Source organism: Crinia signifera, chromosome 8 (assembly GCF_055691185.1).
Source record: "Crinia signifera chromosome 8, ASM5569118v1, whole genome shotgun sequence".
Lineage (NCBI taxonomy): Eukaryota > Metazoa > Chordata > Amphibia > Anura > Myobatrachidae > Crinia > Crinia signifera.
This window is the reverse complement of record NC_139224.1, coordinates 89,403,489-89,416,462: the sequence shown is the minus strand read 5'-3', so window position 1 is coordinate 89,416,462 and position 12,974 is coordinate 89,403,489. Positions and strand designations below refer to the sequence as shown.

Here is a 12,974-nt window from a genome sequence, read left to right as displayed (position 1 = left end):
CATTTGGAAGAGGTCAAACAGACACAATAGCCATCACCTAAAGACTTACCACACTGTTTAGGCCCAATTCCAAATGCTTTTGGCAGCTAAACAGTGTTGAGCCTCTTTAGTAGTTTAATTTAAGACCCTCTGCTAATATCATGTCCTGTAGGTCTTTTTACATTACCAACACATGATTTTTTTCAGTAAGCCAATACAGTTAGGAAACTTTTTTATTAGCTTACCTGGTGATAGAAGAAGAAGAGGGCAAAAAAGTGCCTTTATCTCACCTACAGCCATACCACATTGGATAGGCCCAATCTCGCCTGATCTTGGAAGCTAAGCAGTGTTGGGCCTGGTTAGTACTTGGGTGGGAGACCACATCGGAACACCAGGTGCTGTAGGTTTTTTCACATTACTGGCAAATTGTTTTTATTCTCTAGCTATTTAAATTGGAAACTTTTTCTTTTTATTGCCAGCACAGACATTTGGAAGAGGTCAAACAGACACAATAGCCATCACCTAAAGACTTACCACACTGTTTAGGCCCAATTCCAACTGCTTTTGGCAGCTAAACAGTGTTGAGCCTCTTTAGTAGTTTAATTTAAGACCCCCTGCTAATATCATGTCCTGTAGGTCTTTTTACATTACCAACACATGATTTTTTTCAGTAAGCCAATATAGTTAGGAAAATTTTTATTAGCTTACCTGGTGATAGAAGTAGAAGAGGGCAAAAAAGTGCCTGCATTTCACCTACAGCCATACCACATTGGATAGTCCCAATCTCGTCTGATCTTGGAAGCTAAGCAGTGTTGGGCCTGGTTAGTACTTGGGTGGGAGACCACATGGGTACACCAGGTGCTGTAGGTTTTTTTCACATTACTTGCAAATTGTTTTTATTCTCTAGCTATTTAAATTGGAAACTTTTTCTTTTTATTGCCAGCACAGACATTTGGAAGAGGTCAAACAGACACAAAGCCATCACCTAAAGTCGTACCACTCTGTTTAGGCCCAATTCCAACTGCTTTTGGCAGCTAAACAGTGTTGAGTCTCTTTATTAGTTTAATTTAAGACCCCCTGCTAATATAATGTCCTGTAGGTCTTTTTACATTACCAACACATGATTTTTTTCAGTAAGCCAATACAGTTAGGAAACTTTTTTATTAGCTTACCTGGTGATAGAAGTAGAAGAGGGCAAAAAAGTGCCTGTATCTCAACTACAGCCATACCACATTGGATAGGCCCAATCTCGTCTGATCTTGGAAACTAAGCAGTGTTGGGCCTGGTTAGTACTTGGGTGGGAGACCACTTGGGAACACCAGGTGCTGTAGGTTTTTTCACATTACTGGCAAATTGTTTTTATTCTCTAGCTATTTAAATTGGAAAATTTTTCTTTTTATTGCCAGCACAGACATTTGGAAGAGGTCAAACAGACACAATAGCCATCACCTAAATACTTACCACACTGTTTAGGCCCAATTCCAACTGCTTTTGGCAGCTAAACAGTGTTGAGCCTCTTTAGTAGTTTAATTTAAGACCCCCTGCTAATATCATGTCCTGTAGGTCTTTTTACATTACCAACACATGATTTTTTTCAGTAAGCCAATATAGTTAGGAACATTTTTATTAGCTTACCTGGTGATAGAAGTAGAAGAGGGCAAAAAAGTGCCTGTATTTCACCTACAGCCATACCACATTGGATAGGCCCAATCTCATCTGATCTTGGAAGCTAAGCAGTGTTGGGCCTGGTTAGTACTTGGGTGGGAGACCACATGGGAACACCAGGTGCTCTAGGTCTTTTCACATTACTGGCAAATTGTTTTTATTCTCTAGCTATTTAAATTGGAAACTTTTTCTTTTTATTGCCAGCACAGACATTTGGAAGAGGTCAAACAGACAAAATAGCCATCACCTAAAGACTTACCACACTGTTTAGGGCCAATTCCAACTGCTTTTGGCAGCTAAACAGTGTTGAGCCTCTTTAGTAGTTTAATTTAAGACCCCCTGCTAATATCATGTCCTGTAGGTCTTTTTACATTACCAACACATGATTTTTTTCAGTAAGCCAATACAGTTAGGAAACTTTTGTATTAGCTTACCTGGTGATAGAAGTAGAAGAGAGCAAAAAAGTGCCTTTATCTCGTCTACAGCCATACCACATTGGATAGGCCCAATCTCGTCTGATCTTGGAAGCTAAGCAGTGTTGGGCCTGGTTAGTACTTGGGTGGGAGACCACATGGGAACACCAGGTGCTGTAGGTTTTTTCACATTACTTGCAAATTGTTTTTATTCTCTAGCTATTTAAATTGGACACTTTTTCTTTCTATTGCCAGTACAGACATTTGGAAGAGGTGAAACAGACACAATAGCCATCACCTAAAGACTTACCACACTGTTTAGGCCCAATTCCAAATGCTTTTGGCAGCTAAACAGTGTAGAGCCTCTTTAGTAGATTAATTTAAGACCCCCTGCTAATATCATGTCCTGTAGGTCTTTTTACATTACCAACACATGATTTTTTTCAGTAAGCCAATACAGTTAGGAAACTTTTTTATTAGCTTACCTGGTGATAGAAGTAGAAGAGGGCAAAAAAGTGCCTTTATCTCACCTACAGCCATACCACATTGGATAGGCCCAATCTCGCCTGATCTTGTAAGCTAAGCAGTGTTGGGCCTGGTTAGTACTTGGGTGGGAGACCACATGGTAACACCAGGTGCTGTAGGTTTTTTCACATTACTTGCAAATTGTTTTTATTCTCTAGCTATTTAAATTGGAAACTTTTTTCTTTTTATTGCCAGCACAGACATTTGGAAGAGGTCAAACAGACACAATAGCCATCACCTAAAGACTTACCACACTGTTTAGGCCCAATTCCAACTGCTTTTGGCAGCTAAACAGTGTTGAGCCTCTTTAGTAGTTTAATTTAAGACCCCCTGCTAATATGATGTCCTGTAGGTCTTTTTACATTACCAACACATGATTTTTTTCAGTAAGCCAATATAGTTAGGAAATTTTTTATTAGCTTACCTGGTGATAGAAGTAGAAGAGGGCAAAAAAGTGCCTGTATTTCACCTACAGCCATACCACATTGGATAGGCCCAATCTCGTCTGATTTTGGAATCTGAGCAGTGTTGGGCCTGGTTAGTACTTGGGTGGGAGACCACATGGGAACACCAGGTGCTCTAGGTTTTTTCACATTACTGGCAAATTGTTTTTATTCTCTAGCTATTTAAATTGGAAACTTTTTCTTTTTATTGCCAGCACTGACATTTGGAAGAGGTCAAACAGACACAATAGCCATCACCTAAAGACTTAGCACACTGTTTAGGCCCAATTCCAACTGCTTTTGGCAGCTAAACAGTGTTGAGTCTCTTTAGTAGTTTAATTTAAGACCCCCTGCTAATACAATGTCCTGTAGGTCTTTTTACATTACCAACACATGATTTTTTTCAGTAAGCCAATACAGTTAGGAAACTTTTTTATTAGCTTACCTGGTGATAGAAGTAGAAGAGGGCAAAAAAGTGCCTTTATATCACCTACAGCCATACCACATTGGATAGGCCCAATCTCGCCTGATCTTGGAAGCTAAGCAGTGTTGGGCCTGGTTAGTACTTGGGTGGGAGACCACATGGGAACACCAGGTGCTCTAGGTCTTTTCACATTACTGGCAAATTGTTTTTATTCTCTAGCTATTTAAATTGGAAACTTTTTCTTTTTATTGCCAGCACAGACATTTGGAAGAGGTCAAACAGACACAATAGCCATCACCTAAAGACTTACCACACTGTTTAGGGCCAATTCCAACTGCTTTTGGCAGCTAAACAGTGTAGAGCCTCTTTAGTAGTTTAATTTAAGACCCCCTGCTAATATCATGTCCTGTAGGTCTTTTTACATTACCAACACATGATTTTTTTCAGTAAGCCAATACAGTTAGGAAACTTTTTTATTAGCTTACCTGGTGATAGAAGTAGAAAAGGGCAAAAAAGTGCCTGTATCTCACCTACAGCCATACCACATTGGATAGGCCCAATCTCGTCTGATCTTGGAAGCTAAGCAGTGTTGGGCCTGGTTAGTACTTGGGTGGGAGACCACATGGGAATACCAGGTGCTGTAGGTTTTTTCACATTACTGGCAAATTGTTTTTATTCTCTAGCTATTTAAATTGGAAACTTTTTCTTTTTATTGCCAGCACAGACATTTGGAAGAGGTCAAACAGACACAATAGCCATCACCTAAAGACTTACCACACTGTTTAGGCCCAATTCCAACTGCTTTTGGCAGCTAAACAGTGTTGAGCCTCTTTAGTAGTTTAATTTAAGACCCCCTGCTAATATGATGTCCTGTAGGTCTTTTTACATTACCAACACATGATTTTTTTCAGTAAGCCAATATAGTTAGGAAAATTTTTATTAGCTTACCTGGTGATAGAAGTAGAAGAGGGCAAAAAAGTGCCTGTATTTCACCTACAGCCATACCACATTGGATAGGCCCAATCTCGTCTGATTTTGGAATCTAAGCAGTGTTGGGCCTGGTTAGTACTTGGGTGGGAGACCACATGGGAACATCAGGTGCTCTAGGTCTTTTCACATTACTGGCAAATTGTTTTTATTCTCTAGCTATTTAAATTGGAAACTTTTTCTTTTTATTGCCAGCACTGACATTTGGAAGAGGTCAAACAGACACAATAGCCATCACCTAAAGACTTAGCACACTGTTTAGGCCCAATTCCAACTGCTTTTGGCAGCTAAACAGTGTTGAGTCTCTTTAGTAGTTTAATTTAAGACCCCCTGCTAATACAATGTCCTGTAGGTCTTTTTACATTACCAACACATGATTTTTTTCAGTAAGCCAATACAGTTAGGAAACTTTTTTATTAGCTTACCTGGTGATAGAAGTAGAAGAGGGCAAAAAAGTGCCTTTATATCACCTACAGCCATACCACATTGGATAGGCCCAATCTCGCCTGATCTTGGAAGCTAAGCAGTGTTGGGCCTGGTTAGTACTTGGGTGGGAGACCACATGGGAACACCAGGTGCTCTAGGTCTTTTCACATTACTGGCAAATTGTTTTTATTCTCTAGCTATTTAAATTGGAAACTTTTTCTTTTTATTGCCAGCACAGACATTTGGAAGAGGTCAAACAGACACAATAGCCATCACCTAAAGACTTACCACACTGTTTAGGGCCAATTCCAACTGCTTTTGGCAGCTAAACAGTGTAGAGCCTCTTTAGTAGTTTAATTTAAGACCCCCTGCTAATATCATGTCCTGTAGGTCTTTTTACATTACCAACACATGATTTTTTTCAGTAAGCCAATACAGTTAGGAAACTTTTTTATTAGCTTACCTGGTGATAGAAGTAGAAGAGGGCAAAAAAGTGCCTTTATATCACCTACAGCCATACCACATTGGATAGGCCCAATCTCGCCTGATCTTGGAAGCTAAGCAGTGTTGGGCCTGGTTAGTACTTGGGTGGGAGACCACATCGGAACACCAGGTGCTGTAGGTTTTTTCACATTACTGGCAAATTGTTTTTATTCTCTAGCTATTTAAATTGGAAGCTTTTTCTTTTTATTGCCAGCACAGACATTTGGAAGAGGTCAAACAGACACAATAGCCATCACCTAAAGACTTACCACACTGTTTAGGCCCAATTCCAACTGCTTTTGGCAGCTAAACAGTGTTGAGCCTCTTTAGTAGTTTAATTTAAGACCCCCTGCTAATATGATGTCCTGTAGGTCTTTTTACATTACCAACACATGATTTTTTTCAGTAAGCCAATATAGTTAGGAAAATTTTTATTAGCTTACCTGGTGATAGAAGTAGAAGAGGGCAAAAAAGTGCCTGTATTTCACCTACAGCCATACCACATTGGATAGGCCCAATCTCGTCTGATTTTGGAATCTAAGCAGTGTTGGGCCTGGTTAGTACTTGGGTGGGAGACCACATGGGAACATCAGGTGCTCTAGGTCTTTTCACATTACTGGCAAATTGTTTTTATTCTCTAGCTATTTAAATTGGAAACTTTTTCTTTTTATTGCCAGCACTGACATTTGGAAGAGGTCAAACAGACACAATAGCCATCACCTAAAGACTTAGCACACTGTTTAGGCCCAATTCCAACTGCTTTTGGCAGCTAAACAGTGTTGAGTCTCTTTAGTAGTTTAATTTAAGACCCCCTGCTAATACAATGTCCTGTAGGTCTTTTTACATTACCAACACATGATTTTTTTCAGTAAGCCAATACAGTTAGGAAACTTTTTTATTAGCTTACCTGGTGATAGAAGTAGAAGAGGGCAAAAAAGTGCCTTTATATCACCTACAGCCATACCACATTGGATAGGCCCAATCTCGCCTGATCTTGGAAGCTAAGCAGTGTTGGGCCTGGTTAGTACTTGGGTGGGAGACCACATGGGAACACCAGGTGCTCTAGGTCTTTTCACATTACTGGCAAATTGTTTTTATTCTCTAGCTATTTAAATTGGAAACTTTTTCTTTTTATTGCCAGCACAGACATTTGGAAGAGGTCAAACAGACACAATAGCCATCACCTAAAGACTTACCACACTGTTTAGGGCCAATTCCAACTGCTTTTGGCAGCTAAACAGTGTAGAGCCTCTTTAGTAGTTTAATTTAAGACCCCCTGCTAATATCATGTCCTGTAGGTCTTTTTACATTACCAACACATGATTTTTTTCAGTAAGCCAATACAGTTAGGAAACTTTTTTATTAGCTTACCTGGTGATAGAAGTAGAAGAGGGCAAAAAAGTGCCTTTATATCACCTACAGCCATACCACATTGGATAGGCCCAATCTCGCCTGATCTTGGAAGCTAAGCAGTGTTGGGCCTGGTTAGTACTTGGGTGGGAGACCACATCGGAACACCAGGTGCTGTAGGTTTTTTCACATTACTGGCAAATTGTTTTTATTCTCTAGCTATTTAAATTGGAAACTTTTTATTTTTATTGCCAGCACAGACATTTGGAAGAGGTCAAACAGACACAATAGCCATCACCTAAAGACTTACCACACTGTTTAGGCCCAATTCCAACTGCTTTTGGCAGCTAAACAGTGTTGAGCCTCTTTAGTAGTTTAATTTAAGACCCCCTGCTAATATCATGTCCTGTAGGTCTTTTTACATTACCAACACATGATTTTTTTCAGTAAGCCAATATATTTAGGAAAATTTTTATTAGCTTACCTGGTGATAGAAGTAGAAGAGGGCAAAAAAGTGCCTGTATTTCACCTACAGCCATACCACATTGGATAGGCCCAATCTCGTCTGATCTTGGAAGCTAAGCAGTGTTGGGCCTGGTTAGTACTTGGGTGGGAGACCACATGGGAACACCAGGTGCTCTAGGTCTTTTCACATTACTGGCAAATTGTTTTTATTCTCTAGCTATTTAAATTATAAACTTTTTCTTTTTATTGCCAGCACAGACATTTGGAAGAGGTCAAACAGACACAATAGCCATCACCTAAAGACTTACCACACTGCTTAGGGCCAATTCCAACTGCTTTTGGCAGCTAAACAGTGTTGAGCCTCTTTAGTAGTTTAATTTAAGACCCCCTGCTAATATCATGTCCTGTAGGTCTTTTTACATTACCAACACATGATTTTTTTCAGTAAGCCAATACAGTTAGGAAACTTTTGTATTAGCTTACCTGGTGATAGAAGTAGAAGAGGGCAAAAAAGTGCCTTTATCTCGCCTACAGCCATACCACATTGGATAGGCCCAATCTCGTCTGATCTTGGAAGCTAAGCAGTGTTGGTCCTGGTTAGTAATTGGGTGGGAGACCACATGGGAACACCAGGTGCTCTAGGTCTTTTCACATTACTGGCAAATTGTTTTTATTCTCTAGCTATTTAAATTGGAAACTTTTTCTTTTTATTGCCAGCACAGACATTTGGAAGAGGTCAAAAAGACACAATAGCCATCACCTAAAGACTTACCACACTGTTTAGGGCCAATTCCAACTGCTTTTGGCAGCTAAACAGTGTAGAGCCTCTTTAGTAGTTTAATTTAAGACCCCCTGCTAATATCATGTCCTGTAGGTCTTTTTACATTACCAACACATGATTTTTTTCAGTAAGCCAATATAGTTAGGAAAATTTTCATTAGCTTACCTGTTGATAGAAGTAGAAGAGGGCAAAAAAGTGCCTGTATTTCACCTACAGCCATACCACATTGGATAGGCCCAATCTCGTCTGATTTTGGAATCTAAGCAGTGTTGGGCCTGGTTAGTACTTGGGTGGGAAACCACATGGGAACACCAGGTGCTCTAGGTCTTTTCACATTACTGGCTAATTGTTTTTATTCTCTAGCTATTTAAATTGGAAACTTTTTCTTTTTATTGCCAGCACTGACATTTGGAAGAGGTCAAACAGACACAATAGCCATCACCTAAAGACTTAGCACACTGTTTAGGCCCAATTCCAACTGCTTTTGGCAGCTAAACAGTGTTGAGTCTCTTTAGTAGTTTAATTTAAGACCCCCTGCTAATACAATGTCCTGTAGGTCTTTTTACATTACCAACACATGATTTTTTTCAGTAAGCCAATACAGTTAGGAAACTTTTTTATTAGCTTACCTGGTGATAGAAGTAGAAGAGGGCAAAAAAGTGCCTTTATATCACCTACAGCCATACCATATTGGATAGGCCCAATCTCGCCTGATCTTGGAAGCTAAGCAGTGTTGGGCCTGGTTAGTACTTGGGTGGGAGACCACATGGGAACACCAGGTGCTCTAGGTCTTTTCACATTACTGGCAAATTGTTTTTATTCTCTAGCTATTTAAATTGGAAACTTTTTCTTTTTATTGCCAGCACAGACATTTGGAAGAGGTCAAACAGACACAATAGCCATCACCTAAAGACTTACCACACTGTTTAGGGCCAATTCCAACTGCTTTTGGCAGCTAAACAGTGTAGAGCCTCTTTAGTAGTTTAATTTAAGACCCCCTGCTAATATCATGTCCTGTAGGTCTTTTTACATTACCAACACATGATTTTTTTCAGTAAGCCAATACAGTTAAGAAACTTTTTTATTAGCTTACCTGGTGATAGAAGTAGAAGAGGGCAAAAAAGTGCCTTTATCTCACCTACAGCCATACCACATTGGATAGGCCCAATCTCGCCTGATCTTGGAAGCTAAGCAGTGTTGGGCCTGGTTAGTACTTGGGTGGGAGACCACATCGGAACACCAGGTGCTGTAGGTTTTTTCACATTACTGGCAAATTGTTTTTATTCTCTAGCTATTTAAATTGGAAACTTTTTATTTTTATTGCCAGCACAGACATTTGGAAGAGGTCAAACAGACACAATAGCCATCACCTAAAGACTTACCACACTGTTTAGGCCCAATTCCAACTGCTTTTGGCAGCTAAACAGTGTTGAGCCTCTTTAGTAGTTTAATTTAAGACCCCCTGCTAATATCATGTCCTGTAGGTCTTTTTACATTACCAACACATGATTTTTTTCAGTAAGCCAATATATTTAGGAAAATTTTTATTAGCTTACCTGGTGATAGAAGTAGAAGAGGGCAAAAAAGTGCCTGTATTTCACCTACAGCCATACCACATTGAATAGGCCCAATCTCGTCTGATCTTGGAAGCTAAGCAGTGTTGGGCCTGGTTAGTACTTGGGTGGGAGACCACATGGGAACACCAGGTGCTCTAGGTCTTTTCACATTACTGGCAAATTGTTTTTATTCTCTAGCTATTTAAATTGGAAACTTTTTCTTTTTATTGCCAGCACAGACATTTGGAAGAGGTCAAACAGACACAATAGCCATCACCTAAAGACTTACCACACTGCTTAGGGCCAATTCCAACTGCTTTTGGCAGCTAAACAGTGTTGAGCCTCTTTAGTAGTTTAATTTAAGACCCCCTGCTAATATCATGTCCTGTAGGTCTTTTTACATTACCAACACATGATTTTTTTCAGTAAGCCAATACAGTTAGGAAACTTTTGTATTAGCTTACCTGGTGATAGAAGTAGAAGAGGGCAAAAAAGTGCCTTTATCTCGCCTACAGCCATACCACATTGGATAGGCCCAATCTCGTCTGATCTTGGAAGCTAAGCAGTGTTGGTCCTGGTTAGTACTTGGGTGGGATACCACATGGGAACACCAGGTGCTCTAGGTCATTTCACATTACTGGCAAATTGTTTTTATTCTCTAGCTATTTAAATTGGAAACTTTTTCTTTTTATTGCCAGCACAGACATTTGGAAGAGGTCAAACAGACACAATAGCCATCACCTAAAGACTTACCACACTGTTTAGGGCCAATTCCAACTGCTTTTGGCAGCTAAACAGTGTAGAGCCTCTTTAGTAGTTTAATTTAAGACCCCCTGCTAATATCATGTCCTGTAGGTCTTTTTACATTACCAACACATGATTTTTTTCAGTAAGCCAATACAGTTAGGAAACTTTTTTATTAGCTTACCTGGTGATAGAAGTAGAAGAGGGCAAAAAAGTGCCTGTATCTCAACTACAGCCATACCACATTGCATAGGCCCAACCTCGTCCGATCTTGGAAGCTAAGCAGTGTTGGGCCTGGTTAGTACTTGGGTGGGAGACCATATGGGAACACCAGGTGCTGTAGGTTTTTTCACATTACTGGCAAATTGTTTTTATTCTCTAGCTATTTAAATTGGAAACTTTTTCTTTCTATTGCCAGTACAGACATTTGGAAGAGGTCAAACAGACACAATAGCCATCACCTAAAGACTTACCACACTGTTTAGGCCCAATTCCAAATGCTTTTGGCAGCTAAACAGTGTTGAGCCTCTTTAGTAGTTTAATTTAAGACCCTCTGCTAATATCATGTCCTGTAGGTCTTTTTACATTACCAACACATGATTTTTTTCAGTAAGCCAATACAGTTAGGAAACTTTTTTATTAGCTTACCTGGTGATAGAAGAAGAAGAGGGCAAAAAAGTGCCTTTATCTCACCTACAGCCATACCACATTGGATAGGCCCAATCTCGCCTGATCTTGGAAGCTAAGCAGTGTTGGGCCTGGTTAGTACTTGGGTGGGAGACCACATCGGAACACCAGGTGCTGTAGGTTTTTTCACATTACTGGCAAATTGTTTTTATTCTCTAGCTATTTAAATTGGAAACTTTTTCTTTTTATTGCCAGCACAGACATTTGGAAGAGATCAAACAGACACAATAGCCATCACCTAAAGACTTACCACACTGTTTAGGCCCAATTCCAACTGCTTTTGGCAGCTAAACAGTGTTGAGCCTCTTTAGTAGTTTAATTTAAGACCCCCTGCTAATATCATGTCCTGTAGGTCTTTTTACATTACCAACACATGATTTTTTTCAGTAAGCCAATATAGTTAGGAAAATTTTTATTAGCTTACCTGGTGATAGAAGTAGAAGAGGGCAAAAAAGTGCCTGCATTTCACCTACAGCCATACCATATTGGATAGTCCCAATCTCGTCTGATCTTGGAAGCTAAGCAGTGTTGGGCCTGGTTAGTACTTGGGTGGGAGACGACATGGGTACACCAGGTGCTGTAGGTTTTTTTCACATTACTTGCAAATTGTTTTTATTCTCTAGCTATTTAAATTGGAAACTTTTTCTTTTTATTGCCAGCACAGACATTTGGAAGAGGTCAAACAGACACAATAGCCATCACCTAAAGTCTTACCACTCTGTTTAGGCCCAATTCCAACTGCTTTTGGCAGCTAAACAGTGTTGAGTCTCTTTATTAGTTTAATTTAAGACCCCATGCTAATATAATGTCCTGTAGGTCTTTTTACATTACCAACACATGATTTTTTTCAGTAAGCCAATACAGTTAGGAAACTTTTTTATTAGCTTACCTGGTGATAGAAGTAGAAGAGGGCAAAAAAGTGCCTGTATCTCAACTACAGCCATACCACATTGGATAGGCCCAATCTCATCTGATCTTGGAAGCTAAGCAGTGTTGGGCCTGGTTAGTACTTGGGTGGGAGACCACTTGGGAACACCAGGTGCTGTAGGTTTTTTCACATTACTGGCAAATTGTTTTTATTCTCTAGCTATTTAAATTGGAAAATTTTTCTTTTTATTGCCAGCACAGACATTTGGAAGAGGTCAAACAGACACAATAGCCATCACCTAAAGACTTACCACACTGTTTAGGCCCAATTCCAACTGCTTTTGGCAGCTAAACAGTGTTGAGCCTCTTTAGTAGTTTAATTTAAGACCCCCTGCTAATATCATGTCCTGTAGGTCTTTTTACATTACCAACACATGATTTTTTTCAGTAAGCCAATATAGTTAGGAAAATTTTTATTAGCTTACCTGCTGATAGAAGTAGAAGAGGGCAAAAAAGTGCCTGTATTTCACCTACAGCCATACCACATTGGATAGGCCCAATCTCATCTGATCTTGGAAGCTAAGCAGTGTTGGGCCTGGTTAGTACTTGGGTGGGAGACCACATAGGAACACCAGGTGCTCTAGGTCTTTTCACATTACTGGCAAATTGTTTTTATTCTCTAGCTATTTAAATTGGAAACTTTTTCTTTTTATTGCCAGCACAGACATTTGGAAGAGGTCAAACAGACAAAATAGCCATCACCTAAAGACTTACCACACTGTTTAGGGCCAATTCCAACTGCTTTTGGCAGCTAAACAGTGTTGAGCCTCTTTAGTAGTTTAATTTAAGACCCCCTGCTAATATCATGTCCTGTAGGTCTTTTTACATTACCAACACATGATTTTTTTCAGTAAGCCAATACAGTTAGGAAACTTTTGTATTAGCTTACCTGGTGATAGAAGTAGAAGAGAGCAAAAAAGTGCCTTTATCTCGTCTACAGCCATACCACATTGGATAGGCCCAATCTCGTCTGATCTTGGAAGCTAAGCAGTGTTGGGCCTGGTTAGTACTTGGGTGGGAGACCACATGGGAACACCAGGTGCTGTAGGTTTTTTCACATTACTTGCAAATTGTTTTTATTCTCTAGCTATTTAAATTGGAAACTTTTTCTTTCTATTG

At 39.7% G+C, this 12,974-nt stretch overlaps 15 non-coding genes and 13 pseudogenes across 15 annotated transcripts; all 28 read left to right on the top strand.

Annotated features, from left to right (window-relative positions):
• The first annotated feature begins 267 nt into the window (after positions 1-267).
• LOC146027434 (5S ribosomal RNA) lies at positions 268-386 on the top strand. Its single transcript, XR_014454836.1, has one exon. It is a non-coding gene; the product is annotated as a 5S ribosomal RNA (ribosomal RNA).
• A 344-nt stretch (positions 387-730) lies between these two features.
• On the top strand, positions 731-849 carry LOC146034446 (5S ribosomal RNA). The gene has a single exon (XR_014459852.1). It is a non-coding gene; the product is annotated as a 5S ribosomal RNA (ribosomal RNA).
• Positions 850-1,194: 345 nt separating this feature from the next.
• LOC146033960 (5S ribosomal RNA) lies at positions 1,195-1,313 on the top strand. Its single transcript, XR_014459368.1, has one exon. It is a non-coding gene; the product is annotated as a 5S ribosomal RNA (ribosomal RNA).
• A 344-nt stretch (positions 1,314-1,657) lies between these two features.
• Positions 1,658-1,776, top strand: LOC146034454 (5S ribosomal RNA). The gene has a single exon (XR_014459861.1). It is a non-coding gene; the product is annotated as a 5S ribosomal RNA (ribosomal RNA).
• Positions 1,777-2,121: 345 nt separating this feature from the next.
• On the top strand, positions 2,122-2,240 carry LOC146033930 (5S ribosomal RNA). Its single transcript, XR_014459338.1, has one exon. It is a non-coding gene; the product is annotated as a 5S ribosomal RNA (ribosomal RNA).
• A 345-nt stretch (positions 2,241-2,585) lies between these two features.
• Positions 2,586-2,704, top strand: LOC146028748 (5S ribosomal RNA; annotated as a pseudogene).
• A 345-nt stretch (positions 2,705-3,049) lies between these two features.
• LOC146028564 (5S ribosomal RNA) lies at positions 3,050-3,168 on the top strand (annotated as a pseudogene).
• Positions 3,169-3,513: 345 nt separating this feature from the next.
• Positions 3,514-3,632, top strand: LOC146027968 (5S ribosomal RNA; annotated as a pseudogene).
• Positions 3,633-3,977: 345 nt separating this feature from the next.
• LOC146032201 (5S ribosomal RNA) lies at positions 3,978-4,096 on the top strand. The gene has a single exon (XR_014457644.1). It is a non-coding gene; the product is annotated as a 5S ribosomal RNA (ribosomal RNA).
• A 344-nt stretch (positions 4,097-4,440) lies between these two features.
• LOC146027887 (5S ribosomal RNA) lies at positions 4,441-4,559 on the top strand (annotated as a pseudogene).
• A 345-nt stretch (positions 4,560-4,904) lies between these two features.
• Positions 4,905-5,023, top strand: LOC146027967 (5S ribosomal RNA; annotated as a pseudogene).
• A 345-nt stretch (positions 5,024-5,368) lies between these two features.
• Positions 5,369-5,487, top strand: LOC146027433 (5S ribosomal RNA). The gene has a single exon (XR_014454835.1). It is a non-coding gene; the product is annotated as a 5S ribosomal RNA (ribosomal RNA).
• A 344-nt stretch (positions 5,488-5,831) lies between these two features.
• Positions 5,832-5,950, top strand: LOC146027886 (5S ribosomal RNA; annotated as a pseudogene).
• Positions 5,951-6,295: 345 nt separating this feature from the next.
• On the top strand, positions 6,296-6,414 carry LOC146027966 (5S ribosomal RNA; annotated as a pseudogene).
• Positions 6,415-6,759: 345 nt separating this feature from the next.
• LOC146027432 (5S ribosomal RNA) lies at positions 6,760-6,878 on the top strand. The gene has a single exon (XR_014454834.1). It is a non-coding gene; the product is annotated as a 5S ribosomal RNA (ribosomal RNA).
• A 344-nt stretch (positions 6,879-7,222) lies between these two features.
• Positions 7,223-7,341, top strand: LOC146034827 (5S ribosomal RNA). The gene has a single exon (XR_014460231.1). It is a non-coding gene; the product is annotated as a 5S ribosomal RNA (ribosomal RNA).
• Positions 7,342-7,686: 345 nt separating this feature from the next.
• LOC146029044 (5S ribosomal RNA) lies at positions 7,687-7,805 on the top strand (annotated as a pseudogene).
• Positions 7,806-8,149: 344 nt separating this feature from the next.
• On the top strand, positions 8,150-8,268 carry LOC146027989 (5S ribosomal RNA; annotated as a pseudogene).
• A 345-nt stretch (positions 8,269-8,613) lies between these two features.
• LOC146028405 (5S ribosomal RNA) lies at positions 8,614-8,732 on the top strand (annotated as a pseudogene).
• Positions 8,733-9,077: 345 nt separating this feature from the next.
• On the top strand, positions 9,078-9,196 carry LOC146027431 (5S ribosomal RNA). Its single transcript, XR_014454832.1, has one exon. It is a non-coding gene; the product is annotated as a 5S ribosomal RNA (ribosomal RNA).
• Positions 9,197-9,540: 344 nt separating this feature from the next.
• On the top strand, positions 9,541-9,659 carry LOC146034796 (5S ribosomal RNA). Its single transcript, XR_014460200.1, has one exon. It is a non-coding gene; the product is annotated as a 5S ribosomal RNA (ribosomal RNA).
• A 345-nt stretch (positions 9,660-10,004) lies between these two features.
• Positions 10,005-10,123, top strand: LOC146028574 (5S ribosomal RNA; annotated as a pseudogene).
• A 345-nt stretch (positions 10,124-10,468) lies between these two features.
• LOC146027810 (5S ribosomal RNA) lies at positions 10,469-10,587 on the top strand (annotated as a pseudogene).
• Positions 10,588-10,932: 345 nt separating this feature from the next.
• On the top strand, positions 10,933-11,051 carry LOC146027430 (5S ribosomal RNA). Its single transcript, XR_014454831.1, has one exon. It is a non-coding gene; the product is annotated as a 5S ribosomal RNA (ribosomal RNA).
• A 344-nt stretch (positions 11,052-11,395) lies between these two features.
• On the top strand, positions 11,396-11,514 carry LOC146028494 (5S ribosomal RNA; annotated as a pseudogene).
• A 346-nt stretch (positions 11,515-11,860) lies between these two features.
• Positions 11,861-11,979, top strand: LOC146033458 (5S ribosomal RNA). Its single transcript, XR_014458867.1, has one exon. It is a non-coding gene; the product is annotated as a 5S ribosomal RNA (ribosomal RNA).
• Positions 11,980-12,323: 344 nt separating this feature from the next.
• LOC146027364 (5S ribosomal RNA) lies at positions 12,324-12,442 on the top strand. The gene has a single exon (XR_014454768.1). It is a non-coding gene; the product is annotated as a 5S ribosomal RNA (ribosomal RNA).
• Positions 12,443-12,787: 345 nt separating this feature from the next.
• Positions 12,788-12,906, top strand: LOC146033928 (5S ribosomal RNA). The gene has a single exon (XR_014459336.1). It is a non-coding gene; the product is annotated as a 5S ribosomal RNA (ribosomal RNA).
• Positions 12,907-12,974: the final 68 nt, after the last annotated feature.